Genomic DNA, 16,757 nt, shown 5'->3' with positions numbered 1-16,757 from the left:
ATAGAAGAATATTCAGAGTTTCTGAATTCTGGAGGGTTTAGGTAGGCAGAAAGAAACATTCAATTTATTCAGAAAGGTATATTTTAACCAGATTGCTGTTAGTCAGCTTAAAAGAAGTTCTTAAAAAAACAAAACAAAACTTATTTTTCCAGATTTAAGTCTGAAATGTTTCTAACATAAAAAAAAATTATAGATATCCTCCTTATTCAATCCCATGTTTTAATTCTTGTTTTGCTTGAATCTAGTTTTTTCACTACTTCTGGAAATTTGTTTACCTAATTCAGTTTTATGATCTTAAGGTTATCAGAAACCAGTACTCAGCTTTTTTTTCCCCTCCATTATTCTCACTGAAGCACATTTTTAAGAAGTTTTTATATGATTTTTAGAGCACATTTTTTTTTAATTCCTCATGAAATTTTTGAAATGTTCCATAGGCACTTTGGAACACCTTACATCATGATCAAAATACGTTTAGAATTTAATTTTGGGAAGCAGGTCAAAATATTAAGTTTTGATCATTAAATTGATTACAAATCATTATGAAAAAATAATTATCCATTTAACTAAAGTGACAATAAAAGACATCAAAGGCAAATACAAAAAGGTTACATAGTTGTAAGCAAAATTTAGCTTTTAATATTAAGACTGTTTAAGTAATCAAAGACCAGATAAACAGGAAGATTTGGAAAAAGCAGATTTTTTTGGCAGATAACCTAAAGGTAAAGAAAATTTTTTGTTTATAGTATCTTGAATCTTTTTAAGATTTTATTTATTTATTTGACAGAGATCACAAGTAGGCTGAGAGGCAGGCAGAGAGAGAGGAAGAAACAGGCTGCCCGCCCAGCAGAAAGCCCATCGTGGGGCTCAATCCTAGGACTCTGGGATCATGACCTGAGCCGAAGGCAGAGGCTTTAACCACTGAGCCACCCAGGTGCCCCTGTTTATAATATTTAAAAGCATACCGATAGTTCAAGAAAATTTTATCTATTTAACAAAAACAATTTTTATACCAGTATACTTGTGATGTTAAAATTCATTTACTTAAGGAGTACTTGGCTGGCACAGTTGGTTAAGTGCCCAACTCTTGATTTTGGCTCAGGTTGTGATCTCAGGGTCATGAGATTGAGCCACATCAGGCTCCACACTCAGCATGGAGTCTGCTTTAGATTCTCACTGACCCTCTCCCCTTCTCCCTGGGCACTCTTTCAAATAAATCTTAAAAGAAACAAACAAACAAACAAAACCTTGCATTTGCTTAAATTTATCCTAGTCTTAGCCAATACTAATCATACATAAGATTTTTTTCCCAAAGATTCTTTCTTCATAAATCTTCTACAATTTTTCTACACTTTTATATTTGATTCTCAGTTCTCCCTCTCTAAATAACCAGTCTCACTTTAGGACAAAAAAAAAATTTCATCCCCTCAAAAAATATATTATATATATATTCTTCATACTTTCTTACCAAAAACCCATATCTTAGTTTCCTTGCATAAAGTTACAATTTTCAGTAATCCTAATTACCTTTATTAGAATTCTTAATACTTAGAAACCTTATTTTTAGTAAAAACTAAGTACTAAGCAATTGTGAACAGGGTCTCATCAGAATTCTTTAGATTGGCAAATTTATCAATATATTCCCAACGTCTACAAACATATGCTTTTTCATAGCAAACCTGTTTTATTGAAAGATTGTACTAACAGATTTATCTTGAGTTTTTCTGTGGTGAGACCAAAGTAGATAAACTTATGTTCAGGACTTAATGTTTCATTACTTTACCTTATTTGGAAAGGATATAGTATTTGATGAATTTAACCTTACTCATCAACTAACCTAGTAAAACTTCACAGTTTCAGATTACCAAAAGATTTTAGAAGCTATCAAAAAGAAAAAGGACCCAAATAAATAAAATCATGAATGAAAGAGGAGAGATCACAACTAACACCAAAGAAATACAGACAATATAAGAACATACTATTTAAAAAATTCACCTACAAACCTTTTTATTTTATTTATTTACCGGTTCTCAATTATGTTTAGACTACCCACAAATCTATTGGACATTAAACAGAGTAATCATTCTAAACTTTTTCCTGGCAAATTTTGCAACAGAGATAACATGAACTTATTCAACGTTCAGTAAACATATGCAGAATCAAAGTCTTGCAATTTAATGCTGATAACTCTAAAAAACATGGTATTTTAATTAAATGCACAACCTTCCATTAGCTTTAATGCTGAGTAGTTTCCCAGATTATGTGAATTTGAAAAACATTTACACTAGTTTTTCTCTTTCTGAATTTTAGAATGGCCAATCTTTACCAGTAACCTTGCCTTCAAAACAACTAAATAGAACTCTTTTATAAATTAATTTTAGCAACACGATCTGGAGGTAGAAAAAAAATCACATTTAGGGCATACTAGTACAAATACTGAGGCACAATGCAAACAAAATCTTAGAGCTTTTGTTTTTATTTGTGGAGGGGACAATACAGGCCCCATTTTCAAATCCCCCCCCCACCTCCCGCAACTTCTCCCTAAATTTTGCATTTCAAAGAAAAGCTCCTAGGTCCTAGAGAAAATGGGGGAAGGGGATGTGTAGAAAATTTATATCATAGGGCACAGAGAGAACACCTACATTTTCTCCAGGGTGCAAAATTAGACACACCTGCCTCTTATCAGAGGTGTTAGAATCTGGGCACAAGAGCCCTTTCAGCAGTTTATATTTTTAAAAAGCCCCTTCACACCTTTTTTTTCTTCCTTCAGTCTCAGGTAAATGTGGGCTATGTTTATTCTTCAAAAGGCAAGGCCTACAATTTCAAGGGACAGAGAAAGAATGTAAAAATAAAAACAAAAGATGCCCCCTAGGGTTTCAGGGTAATTCCCATTTAAAATCTATCCACTGGACCCCTTAAACAGGATGACTTTTTTCCCCTATCCTGACTTTTATAATACCCACAAGCATTCTGAGAAGAATAGGTGAGGTTTGGAGATTAGTAAAGATAGGTGGGTTTTGATTCATTTCTAGAGTTGTATTTCTGATTTTGTGGAGTTTTGTAATACAAAGACTGTTGTTTCTAATTCCCCAAAGATCTGGATTATAGCCTGAATGTTAAGGGACAGGCTATTTTTAAAAATGAAATCTGCACTTTTACATATCAGGGAGTCTTCTTGGTTTCGTTTTGTTGGTTTTTGTTTTTTGGGGTTCTTTCTTTTGGTATCAGGGAGATTTTTAACTAAAATGAGAATCAAAAATATTTGTGCCTTTTTAAAGTTTGTATAAAGCATTTTAACAAAACACATTTTTCTGGATATACAATTCAACTTTATTTCTATTAGTCCCTGAACATTGGCCTTCCACTGATTATTTGTAGGTGGGCCCAAGAGACATTTTGGTCACCCGTTTTCACTGTGAAGAGAAGGTTGTGAATACAGTCAAATGATATCTCCCAAATCTTGTAGGAAAAGGTAAGTTAAAACAGGCAAATGAGACTGGACTTTCAGAAGGGGATTTCACATTGGATATGGACATTTTTATCTCAAGTCTAATTTCTGTTTTTATCTTGTCTGGGGTCTCCCTGTGGCTAACTGTTATACTAATAAGGCAATTTACAGCTCTTTATAAAATTATGTATTTTAAATATAGCCACTTTAAAGGATCCATCATCTGGCCTTTGATAAGTAGGATCTTATTAATTTCAGTAACTCAAACCAATAAACCTTTCAGTGGCTTAACCAAAAACACAAGAAGTTTCCAGAGAGCACAGAAGATGCAGCCCCCACAATCCAAATTTTACTTCCAAAATCAGTCTCTGTTACAGGCCATTCATTAGGTTCTAACAGGATACCTGTAGACCAGCAGAGAGGTAGTCATGGCCAACTATCCAGAAAGTCAGAGACCTGTCTTGGCAGCACTCCAAAACAAAGCCACAAAAAGCCAGATCAAACCACACAGACCCAAGATGGCTGGCAAAGTAGGCCAGAAACCTCTGAACAAATAAGGGGGGAAAAAACCTGCTTCCAAGTAATTCCACCCCAAGTCATGAATATTCTCTCTCCTAGTTAATAACTGTCAATGAAAGAGAGAAACCCAGGGCATGCAGCTCATGCTATTCCTCAAGCTTGTCCACACTCCCATCTTGAGAGTACACTTTCGTTTTAATAAGTTTTCTTGCTTGTTATCACTCATCCACTGCGTTGTTTATATCCTTGAGTTCTTTCTCTTGATGAGACCAAGAGTCTTCAGCAACATTTTTGGGATGGGCTGGATTGAGGCCTCAGGGCCAAGGATCTCCCCAATTCACCAAGCAATGTAAGAAAGCAAAGGCCTTCTTTGCATAGGCAGTAAGGACGACGTAGTGAAAACAGTGTCTCTGGTCTCCTATGAAAAGGTCAGATGCCTCCAGTCACATATGAGCTAATGTGGGACACCAGGCAAGTGATGTTTTCAAGCACTAACAGATAGTGAAAGTTCAAATGACAAGGATTTTTATAATCTGGGACTTCTAATGACATTCCCTTGAGAAATGGCATGGCCAGAAACTCAGAAACCCACTATATTTAACTAGCAAGCAAGCTACACTCCAGTAGTACACTCTCCGGATGGCAGAGACCAAAGAGAATATTCTCAGTAGTCACAAAGCCAAGCTCTTAGGAAAGAACAAAATGAAAGGAAAAATCTTATCCAGTATATGCACATTAACAGCTTTATCCAAACCTTGCATCTCTCAGAGCCAAACCAATGCCTAGAAGGATGTGCCATGGGGTTGGGAAATATGTCTTGTTTTACAGTGTATTTCCATGCATCAAAGTTCTCTTGAGGTTGGCAGATGATTCAGTGTCAGTCTAATCCATTCTCTCACCAACATATCCTAACACTGGAATCTTTGGGTCAAGTGGCAAGTGCTCTAACAGTTTTTAAGTGCTCAACCGGTGCCCACCAGTTTTGGCATTGGTTTCCAAGGGGTCTATTAGCAAGAGCCTTTATCTCTTGGACTCATTATGGCAAACACAGAAGACACAAACAAAGAAAAACAGACTATCTTGGGGAGGAAATGGATCAGTAGCCAGAGAATACTCTACCGTATTTAACCAAAGAGTCTCTAAGCCCAAAGAAATAATTCCACAAATATTTTCTCCTGCTAACCTAAATTAAGAGAAAAAGACTCTCAACACACTCACTCATCAGACTCCACAGATGGATTCAGGGAGACTGGCATGGTAAGAAATCTTACCTTCTGCAGGCCATATGTCAGATGGCCTGAACTAAGAAGGGAGTAAGAGTCTAGGACTTTGGAGGGAAGGATTTTAAGTCCCAGGCAATAAGAAAACTAGGTGTTTTGTAATTAGATGTTTACCCTGCCATACAGGTGGTAGCTCATAAAATTTACTCTGGTAATAACCATTAGTCTGAGAAAGACCCCCAATTTAGATTCTTCTAGGTGGTTAAGGGAAGGGCAAAAGTTCCTCTTGAGCCTACAGATTCTCAGTTGCTTTCAACTCAAAATAATCTTCATGTCAAAGTGGTTCATTTTGGGGTGGCCTAACTTTGGCCCCTATAGTCTTTGAAGATCCTCATCAACTTCCATTTGGAAAACATGCCCTAGACAGAATTGCTCTTCTTTGGGTTGTCCCTGTTAAAAAGAAAATGCCTCTCAAATCTGGACATTGACTAATGATCTTTCCTTATGTTTTAAAAATAAAAATGGCATTGGTGGGACATTAGGTTATCTTCCCTTGAACATTTGTTTGTTTGTTTTTTAAAAGATTTATTTACTTGACACAGAGAGAGATCATAAGTAGGCAGAGAGGCAGGCAGAGAGGAAGGGGGAAGCAGGCTCCCTTCTGAGCAGAGAGCCCGATGTGGGGTTCAATCCCAGGACCCTGAGATCATGACCTGAACCTAAGGAGAGGCTTAACCCACTGAGGCACCAAGGCACCCTTTGAATGTTTGCTTTTTATAGGATTTAGATACTCATGAATTCACTCCACATTGAAGTCTACACAACTGCAGTATAATTTCTTTTAATGTATCCTTATGGTGCAGAAATGAAATTTATAAGGAACTGGATATTGGGAAGCAAAAGTGCTCACCTTAATGGGTAATAGAATTAATCAGAAATATGAAAAATGGTGGATGCTTAATTCCACCTAGCTTTTTCCTGGACACATCCCATATCTTAGTCCAAATCAGACTCCCAACAATCAAACTCATTTATTGCCTGAAGTACATAGAAATAAAAGGTGATCCTATGATCACTCACATGATTCCAATAAATCACATTATCATGTCCTCTAAATAGGACTACATTTTTGATCATGAGATTTCTTCTTTTGAAACTGATAAAAGCCTGGGGAGAAGGCTCACTTATGCCTTGGTCTAGAATGTTCTTGGTATCTCGGTGGCACCAATATTTACTCCAATCTTCCCATTATATGGAAGGGGTATGTTGGAGTTGTTATCCTTGTCCCTGGTGCTACCATTAGAAAGGCTCTTCCTTCCACTGCTTATATACCAAATCCGGAATCCTTCTCTTATCAATTAAAAAGGCTTTAGAAAAGCTAGGAAGGCTATACTTTTAGATAGATGTCAAACCCAGTGTATAACCCACTTGTAGATGGAAAGGGTCTTTGCCATGCCCTTGCCCAAGACTTCTTTCCTTTGATTGGAGTATCAGACTGGGTAAAGGCAATATGCAACCTATCAATAATCATGGCCATCACATTCAGTACTTCTGTTCAAGCATTTGAGTATCAACAAACTCAAATTTATAGCCTGGAAGAAGTTGTCTTACAAAATAGAAGGGCACTTGGTATCTTAATGGTCCAACAAAGATGTACTTGTGTCCTATTATAAGAATGCTGGGTTTTTGGTTTGTTTTTTTTTGCTTTGTTTTTATTAACATATAATGTATTATTTATTTGATTCAGGGTTACAGGCCTGTGATTCATTGGTCTTATACAATTCACAGCACAGCACTCACCATAGCACATACCCTTCTCAATGTCCATCACCCAGATACCCCATGCCTCCCACCCACCTCCCCTCCAGCAACATGGATGAAATTAGAGGGTATCATGCTAAGTGAAGTGTCAATCAGAGAAAGATAATTATCATATGATCTCACTAATAAGAGGAATATGAGACACAAGACAGAAGATCATAGGAGAAGGGAGGGAAAAATGAAACAAGATGAAACCAGAGGGGGAGACAAACAATAAGAGACTCTTAATCTCAGGAAACCAAGAATGCTGTTTTTATGTTACCCAATCTGGCAAAATAACACAAGAACTAAAAACTATACAGGACGTTATCAACCTATTAGCTGAGGTAGGAACACATGCCAGGACTTGGAGAACACTTCAATCTTTGTAGTTGGTTATCATCAGGAATAGATCATGGTTAAGAAGGATAGCACAAACTGGCTTATTACTTTCATCTTAAGATGTATAGTGAGGTGGATCAAAGGCTTACGAGAAGTTGTAATCACTGCTATAACTCGCCCAAATGCATATCTTATGTTTGCACAGACGACCAAGTTAGAGGCTTTCGTCAGGATGGATTTATGGACAGAAGAATTGAATGAAAGGAATTAGCAGTTGGCGTTTTCACAAGCTTCCTGCACCACATCCTGCACCCCCTACTCCCGCATCCATTACCAAGGGACTAAATGGAACTGGAGCAGGTAATGAAACCACTCTGGCCTGGAGGGATTGAGGTTTTCTCCAGGAAATCAGAGCAAAGAGGAAAACAATGAGAAGAGTTGCCAACAATGACTCCATTTTTACTCTGGACTCCATCTTGTTACAAAATGAAATATCAATTTTTACTCGCCTTGCCAACTTGCCAACAATCGATAGAAAGTTTTAGTTCCTTAGATCTACTCTATCACACTGATAAGTTTACTGAGCCTGAAGATAATAAAAAATTTTAAAGTAACATATAATATATTATTAGCCCCAGGGGTACAGGTTTGTGAATCGCCAGGTTTACATACTTCACAGTACTCACCATAGCACATATCCTCCCCAATGTCCATAACCCAACCTCCCTCCCACCAGCAACCCTCAGTTTGTTTTGTGAGATTAAGAGTCCCTTATGGTTGGTCTTCCTCCTGATCCCATCTTGTTTCATTTTTTCCTTCCTTACGCCCCAATTCCCCCACGTTGCCTCTCAAATTCTTCATATCAGGAGAGCATATAATTGTCTTTCTCTGATTGACTTATTTCACTCAGCACAATACCCTCTAGTTTCATTGACATCGTTGCAAAAGGCAAGATTTCATTTCTTTTGATGAGCCTGTAGATACTTAACAAACATTCTTAATCTCCTGGATCAATGCCTACTGTCCAGGAATTTTTTAGGTTATTGCTAATTGCTCTAATGTTCATCACCTTGTTAGGTTTATCTAAAATGTTTATAAGCATCTGTTCAATGTCACTAAGTGAACTGATTCACCTAAATCTCCAGGCAGTTTAACAAAGCCCCAGATGAGGATATAACCTAAGAGCCATTTCCCAACTGCCCCCTTGTTGTTGCATGTGGCCTGACTCTAATGACAGTGACTCCTTAAAACAAACCAGCAAAGATTTAAAAATCCTCCTGATGTGGGATAGGATTTCCTGGGACAGGTTCATCCCAGTGACATGGGACTAAAGCAATAGTTGATTAGATGTTTTGAGAGAAAGATCTTGATCAAAGGGGGAAATGTGAAAAGTAAAAAGAATTGGGGTCATTTATGTCAAGGAGTTTTAAAGTGGAGCCAGGAGTCCACTAAGAAGATGGGCCTTTTACATGTCCTCACCAGAGGAACCATGAAATTCAAACTGGAACAAACTGCAAATATTCCAAGGACATAGCCTAAAGGCCTAGCAACTTGCTACAGTAAAACACTTTGCTCAGTGATAGTCTTAGCAACCAATCATATTCAATCAAGACTAGTTTTCTGCCACTAATACCAATCAGAATTCTTTGTAAATAACATTTGGCATAGCATTCCCTTTTGTCTTTAAGAACCCTTGACTTTTGGGGAGGAGTCAAGATGGTGGAGAAGTACCAAGATGAGACTACATCAGGTAGCAGGAGATCAGCTAGATAGCTTATCTAAACATTGCAAACGCCTACAAATCTCATGGGAGATCAAAGAGAAGAAGAACAGCAATTCTAGAAACAGAAAATCAACCACTTTTGGAAAGGTAAGACTGGTGGAGAAGTGAACCCAAAACGACGGGAAGATAGACCGCCGGGAGAGGGGCCGGCTCACAGTAAGCCGTGGAGCAATGGAGCACAAAATCAGGACTTTTAAAAGTCTGTTCTGCTGAGGGACATTGCTCCAGAGGCTAAACCAGGGTGAAGCCCACACGGGGTCAACATGGCCCTAGGTCCCGCAGGGTCCCAGAAGGATCAGGGGTGTCGGGGTGTCACAGAGTTGCAGGTATTAGAACGGGGAAGCCAGCTACAGAGACAGAGCTGAGGACTGAGCTCTCAGCTTGGGGTTACCTTGACCTGGTCACAAGCTGGGTGAGCTTAGAGCGTGGCCAGAGGCCGGGGATATGGGAGTGATTGGGCGCTGTTCTCTGGGGGCACACTGAGGAATGGGGCCCCAGGCCCTTGGCTCCTCCGGGCTGGAGACTGGAAGGCCGCCATTTTCATTCCCATCCTCCGGAACTCTACAGAAAACATTCAGGGAACAAAAGCTCCCGAAAGCGAACCCGAATGGATTACTTAGTCCGGCCCCCCGTAAGGGCGGTGCAATTCCACCTCCGGCAAAGACACTAGAGAGTCACTACAACAGGCCCCTCCCCCAGAAGATCAACAACAAATCCAGCCAGGACGAAGTTCACCTACTAAGGAAAGCAGGTTCAATACCAAGGACAGCAGCGGAATTCCAGAGGAGGAGAAAGCAAACCACGGAACTCATGGATTTCTCCCCATGATTCTTTAGTCTTGCGGTTAATTTTTTTTTTTCAATTTTTTTTTTCTTCTTCTAAATTTTTTTTTAACTTTTACCTTTTCTTTTTAAAGTTTTTTTAACTAGTTTATCTAATATATATATTTTTTTCTTTTTTATATTTTTTCTTTGTTTTCTTTTTTTAATTTTTTTTTCTGAACCTTTTTTTTTTTAAAGATTTTATTTATTTATTTATTTGACAGACAGAGATCACAGGTAGGCAGAGAGGCAGCCAGAGAGAGAGGAAGGGAAGCAGGTTCCCTGCTGAGCAGAGAGCCTGATGCAGGGCTCGATCCCAGGACCATGGGATCATGACCTGAGCCGAAGGCAGAGGCTTTAACCCACTGAGCCACCCAGGAGCCCCTGAACCTCTTTTTATCCCCTTTCTCCCCCCCATGATTTGGGGTCTCTTCTGATTTGGTTAGAGTGCATTTTTCTGGGGTCTTTGCCACCCTTTTACTAGTTTATTTGCTCCTTCATATACTCTTATCTTATCTGGACAAAATGACAAGGCGGAAAAATTCACCACAAACAAAAGAACAAGAGGCAGTACCGAAGGCTAAGGACCTAATCAATGCAGACATTGGTAATATGTCAGATCTAGAGTTCAGAATGACGATTCTCAAGGTTCTAGCCAGGCTCGAAAAAGGCATGGAAGATATTAGAGAAACCCTCTCTGGAGATATAAAAGCCCTTTCTGGAGAAATAAAAGAACTAAAATCTAACCAAGTTGAAATAAAAAAAACTATTAATGAGGTACAATAAAAAATGGAGGCTCTCACTGCTAGGATAAATGAGGCAGAAGAATTAGTGATATAGAAGACCAAATGACAGAGAATAAAGAAGCCGAACAAAAGAGGGACAAACAGCTACTGGACCATGAGGGGAGAATTCGAGAGATAAGTGACACCATAAGACGAAACAACAGTAGAATAATTGGGATTCCAGAAGAAGAAGAAACAGAGAGGGGAGCAGAAGGTCTATTGGAGAGAATCATTGGAGAGAATTTCCCTAATATGGCAAAGGGAACAAGCATCAAAATCCAGGAGGTGCAGAGAACCCCCCTCAAAATCAACAAGAATAGGTCCACACCCCGTCACCTAATAGTAAAATTGACAAGTCTTAGTGACAAAGAGAAAATCTTGAAAGCAGCCCGAGAAAAGAAGTCTGTAACACAAAAACAGGCACATAGATCAATGGAATGAAATAGAGAGCCCAGAAATAGGCCCTCATCTCTATGGTCAACTAATCTTCGACAAAGCAGGAAAGAATGTCCAATGCAAAAAAGACAGCCTCTTCAATAAATGGTGCTGGGAAAATTGGGCAGCCACATTCAGAGAAATGAAATTGGACCACTTCCTTACACCACACATGAAAATAGACTCCAAATGGATGAAGGACCTCAATGTGAGAAAGGAATCCATCAAAATCCTTGAGGAGAACGCAGGCAGCAACCTCTTCGACCTCAGCCGCAGCAACATCTTCCTAGGAACATTGCCAAATGCAAGGGAAGCAAGGGCAAAAGTGAACTATTGGAATTTCATCAAAATCAAAAGCTTTTGCACACAAAGGAAACAGTTAACAAAACCAAAAGACAACTGACAGAATGGGAGAAGATATTTGCAAACGACATATCAGATAAAGGGCTAGTATCCAAAATCTATAAGGAACGTAGCAAACTCAACACCCAAAGAACAAGCAATCCAATCATGAAATGGGCAGAGGACATGAACAGACATTTCTGCAAAGAAGACATCCAGTTGGCCAATAGACACATGAAAAAGTGCTCCACGTGACTCGGCATCAGGGAAATACAAATCAAAACCACAGTGAGATATCACCTCACACCAGTCAGAATGGCTAAAATTAACAAGTAAGGAAATGACAGACGCTGGTGAGGATGCGGAGAAAGGGGAACCCTCCTCCACTGTTGGTGGGAATGCAAGCTGGTGCCACCACTCTGGAAAACAGCATGGAGGTTCCTCAAAATGTTGAAAATAGAACTACCCTATGACCCAGCAATTGCACTACTGGGTATTTACCCTAAAGATACAAACGCAGTGATCCGAAGGGGCACGTGTACCCGAATGTTTATAGCAGCAATGTCTACAATAGCCAAACTATGGAAAGAACCTAGATGTCCATCAACAGATGAATGGGTAAAGAAAATGTGGTATATATATACAATGGAAATGAAATCTTCAAAAGAAATGAAATCTTGCCATTTGCGATGACGTGGATGAAACTAGAGGGTATCATGCTTAGTGAAATAAGTCAATCGGAGAAAGACAACTATCATATGATCTCCCTGATATGAGGACATGGAGATGCAACATGGGGGTTTAGGGGGATAGGAGAAGAATAAATGAAACAAGGTGGGATTGGGAGGGAGATAAACCATAAGTGACTCTTAATCTCACAAAACAAACTGAGGGTTGCTGGGGGAAAGGGGGTTGGCAGAGGGGGAATGGGGTTATGGACATTGGGGAGGGTATGTGCTATGGTGAGTGCTGTGAAGTGTGTAAACCTGGCGATTCACAGACCTGTATCCCTGGGGATAAAAATACATTATATGTTTATTAAAAAAAAAATTAAAAAAAAAATAACCCTTGACTTTTGTTCCTAGAATGAGGCTGGGGGAGAGGGGTGCACAGAAGACTATTTGGATTATTGTTCAAAATCGGTGGTCCCTGAATTACAATTTTTAGACCCCAAATAAATGCTTTATTTTAGCTCTGCCTTTTTTTTTTTTTTTTTTTTTGGTGAACAAATTACAGCTTCTGGAACAATGTATATCTTACCTAACCAAATGACTTCCAACACTTCAAGGTGGCGCTGGGCATTGAGTTTTCTGTGGGTTCACTGCCCGCCCTGTCCCTCACAGATGTTCCCAGCAAAAGGCCAGGAAGTGTATGCAGGCTTAGCTTGTGTGGGCATGGGACATGGGGTGGGAATGGGGATTTCTCAGACAGGGCAGGAGGCAGAGAAAATGACCACTCGTCCTGCCTGAAGGCAGGGTCTGCAGGGTGCTGGGGCGGAGAGGGGAGTTCAATGCATTCTCTCATGCATTGGATTAATCTAGCCTACAGGGAAGTTTGGCCCATGAAGGGGAACTCCCTGGGCCTATGGGATCCTGGCCTTTTGCTGGAACGTGGTCCCCTGCACCCATAAGCATACACGCTCTTTTGGATGGCTCCTGAATTGGGGGGTGTTCTCCTAGCTGGGGTCGTTGGTTATTGCTGTTGCTCTGGCTTTCCTTCACACGCAGGGTAGGACAGCATGTGACAGTTTATCTGTCTCACTATCAACACAACATTCTCCACTTTGCTCTCGTCACTTTCCCTGAGGTTCCAGCTCTAAGCGTCCTAATCAGGCTCTGTCTCCAAGCACTTAGACCGTAACCTGGGGCAGCATGAGCACCCTCCTACTTAACGCAAAACAGCATGCTAAGGGCTCCAAATAGTCCTGCTCTCCCACCTTGGCTGCCAGCCCCAAGGCTTGCAGAGTAGTGGATGTACACAAGTTCTCCAACCTCGGCTCTTCCAGCTGCAGCCTCCAGGCGGCCATCAGCAGCCAGCCCGCCCGCCCACAGGAGAGGCCAGCCCGTTGCCGCAGCCAGCAGTCTCCCTTCCCCGCACAGGGCTCCCCGCGCTGTTCCTCAAACCCGCACGTTAGACCAGCTGGCATTTTCGGGGCATTCCTGTACTCCCGAGGGGACCCACAAGCCTCTAACATACGCGCCAGCCCTCCGCACCCAAAAGTCAAAGGCCAGTTCAGGGTTTCCCTGGCACACGCCATTTCCCTGAGACCCGTTCTTCTGATTTCCTTGCTGGGTCTCCAGTTGTTGGTTTGCAACCTCTGAGATTCCCTGAGTGAAACCTGAAACTGGCTTCATACACGGAGGGCACAGAGACGGAACAGAGGGGCAGGCCACTTCAGACTGGTGGGTGGCAATTCTGATAAGCAAGAGAACTTACTTACAAGGCTCGTCTTGGGCGGCAGCAGGATAAGAAAGAAGATCCTCACACCTGTCTGCCAGACTGTTAGGAGTTTATATGGCGAGGCCTGAATGGGGCTTGGTCACGTGTACCATCCAGATGCTTTCAATAACACATTGCTCTCTCAAAGCTACAGCGCTTGAAAGTGAATCTAGCTGTGGGAGCAGTGCTGGGAGCCTCCCATGGCCCGGGATCCAGCTCTGGGGTCCACCGGAGGTCCCATCTTCTCCTCGACCTCCTCCAGCACTTACTGTATGATTTAAAATTCCTGTGTCTTCTTTATATCTCGGTATCTTGTTTTTCTTCAGTCCTGACTCTTTCTCCTCCATGTGAGTTTCAGAGATTAATTTGTCAACATTCATAAATAGTCCTGCTTCAGAGTTTGATTGGAATTATCTAAAATAGAGCATTACGTTTTCCCACCCATTACTCTTTGCATTTGTTTACACTTATTTATATCTTTTCATCATGCTTTGCAGTTGTATTCATGAAGGTCTTACATATATTTTGGGGCATTTATTCCTAGACGCACTATAGTTCTTGTTGATTTTGTGGGTGAGATGTTGGTTCTAGTACATTTTTTTTCTAGTTGGTCATTACAGAGGTATGAGAACCCTGTTTATTTTCCTTTGTGGATCTTTTATCAAGTAACCCTGGAGAATGGTTAATTTGAGTATTCTGTTGAATTTCCATTGTAAACAATCCTGTGATTATCTGAGAAGTATTACATGGTATGTGTGTTTCTCCCATTCTAATTCGTATAGCTGTTCCTTTTAAACAGAGTGGTTAAGAGCAAGCCTTGAAATTATACTTCCTGAGCTTCAACTCTTATCAGCTTTGTGACCTTGAGCTCCCTACTTCAGTATTCTCATCGGTACAGTGGAGATAATGATTCAAATAATTCACATATTCTTTTGTGAATATTACATGAGTTATTTGTAAATCACTGGAAATAATGCTCCACAAATAAGTTTGTGATAAATAATGCTATCATCACTGCTATTGTTGTTGTCCTTGTTACAGCTAAGCATATATTGTCATGTAGAAAGGGAAGCTGTGATCACTGGCATCATTGTATTTTCTCAAAAAGAAAAAGTGCCATGAGCTAATGTCATGTTTTACAAAGTAAGGGTATCAAATTCTACAGCTTATTTAAGTATTGGATCAGATCTAAAATCTTTTCCTCACAAAACTTACTGGCTTCCGAGCAAATGCTCACCTGTGGACATTGTTGGATCACCAGTGAATCCAAGAGAGAATGGCAGGTTGTGTGTCAGTAGTTATAGGAAAAGATCAGTTTATCCACCTGCTCATTGGGTTTCCAAAAAATGGGGAGCTTTTTTCAATGCACAGTCAGTCTAGAAATTTGATTTTCAATCACTGGTCAGAGAGTATGGCTTAAATTTTCCATCATGAGGCTCTAAACAAAAACCTGGCTGAGAAAATTCCGTTTAGGAAAAATAAAGTATTCACTATTTTTGGTAATTTTAAGCTGTTATTGAAACAAATTAGGGGGTGTGTGAGTGGCTCAGTCGGTTGAATGTCCAACTCTTGATTTCGGCTCAGATCATGATCTCAGGGTCGGAGATTGAGCCCCACATCTGGCTCTGTGCTCAGTGTAGAGCCTACCTAAAATTCTCTCTCCCTCTGCACGCCCCTAAAAAAACGAAAAACAAAAAACTCACAAAAACCCCACAACAAATTAGATCACCTGAGTTTGCCATACAAATCTTGTTCATAGAACCACCTTCATTCACTTGTATTAAATAATTAACCAAGTGTGGTTTTGTGAAATGACCATGTGTTTGCTGTAAAAATGTTACCAAGCATACTGTCCACTGATCAAATAGGATCTGTTACATACACTCTCAGATGAAAAATTCAGTCTGAAATTTATAATTGGAAAATGTTTGTCTTATGTAGTGAATTAGTTGGTCCCCCCCCTAATTTGGTGTGTTTTTTTTTTTTTTAAAGATTTATTTATTTGACAGATAGAGATTACAAGTAGGCAGAGAGGCAGGCAGAGAGAGAGAGAGGAGGAAGCAGGCTCCCAGCCAAGCAGAGAGCCCGATGCGGGGCTCGATCCCAGGACCCTGGGATCATGACCTGAGCGGAAGGCAGAGGTTTTAACCCACTGAGCCACCCAGGTGCCCCTTATTTGGTGTGTTTAAACTTACCTTTTGGGGCACCTGTGTGGCTCAGGTGGTTAAGCATCTGCCTTTGGCTCAGGCCCTAATCCCAGAGTCTTGGAATTGAAGCCCTCATTGAGCTCCCTGCTCAGTAGGGAGTCTGCTTCTCTCTCTCCCTCCTCCCCTCTCTCCTCTCATGCTTTCTCTCTGGGTGCTCTCTCTCAAAGAAATAAATAAAATCTTTTAAAAAATATTAAAAGAAATAAACTTGCCTTTTTTCTGGCTGTCAGGAAGTCTAGAGCCAAGTTTGAAGCTCAGTCATGTAACAACATTAACCACTATGGTTAACATCCTATTTTTTTTTTTCCTCAGTCCTTATTTTCCTTTCCTGATTTATTAATCTGTACTGGCCATTGCAGTGTCTACTTTTTTAAGCTCAGTGAATTTTTTGACAGAACTAGAGTATAAACTCAGGAATTAAAGACTTAACCGTCAGGCTGCCTTATCAAATGACTATCAAGCCACAGCAGCTGCATGAAGGAACTTCTAAATGAACCACAATAAAAGCAAAACAAAAATAACACAAAACTGCTACAAACTAAGGGATTTTATTTCCTTTTTATATTTGCTTCTGTGAATAAACCTTTCATCTGAAGTTTGGAACACGTTTGGATGTTTA

The sequence above is a fragment of the Meles meles genome, chromosome 15 (assembly GCF_922984935.1).
Source record: "Meles meles chromosome 15, mMelMel3.1 paternal haplotype, whole genome shotgun sequence".
NCBI lineage: Eukaryota > Metazoa > Chordata > Mammalia > Carnivora > Mustelidae > Meles > Meles meles.
This window is presented reverse-complemented; position numbering follows the sequence as displayed.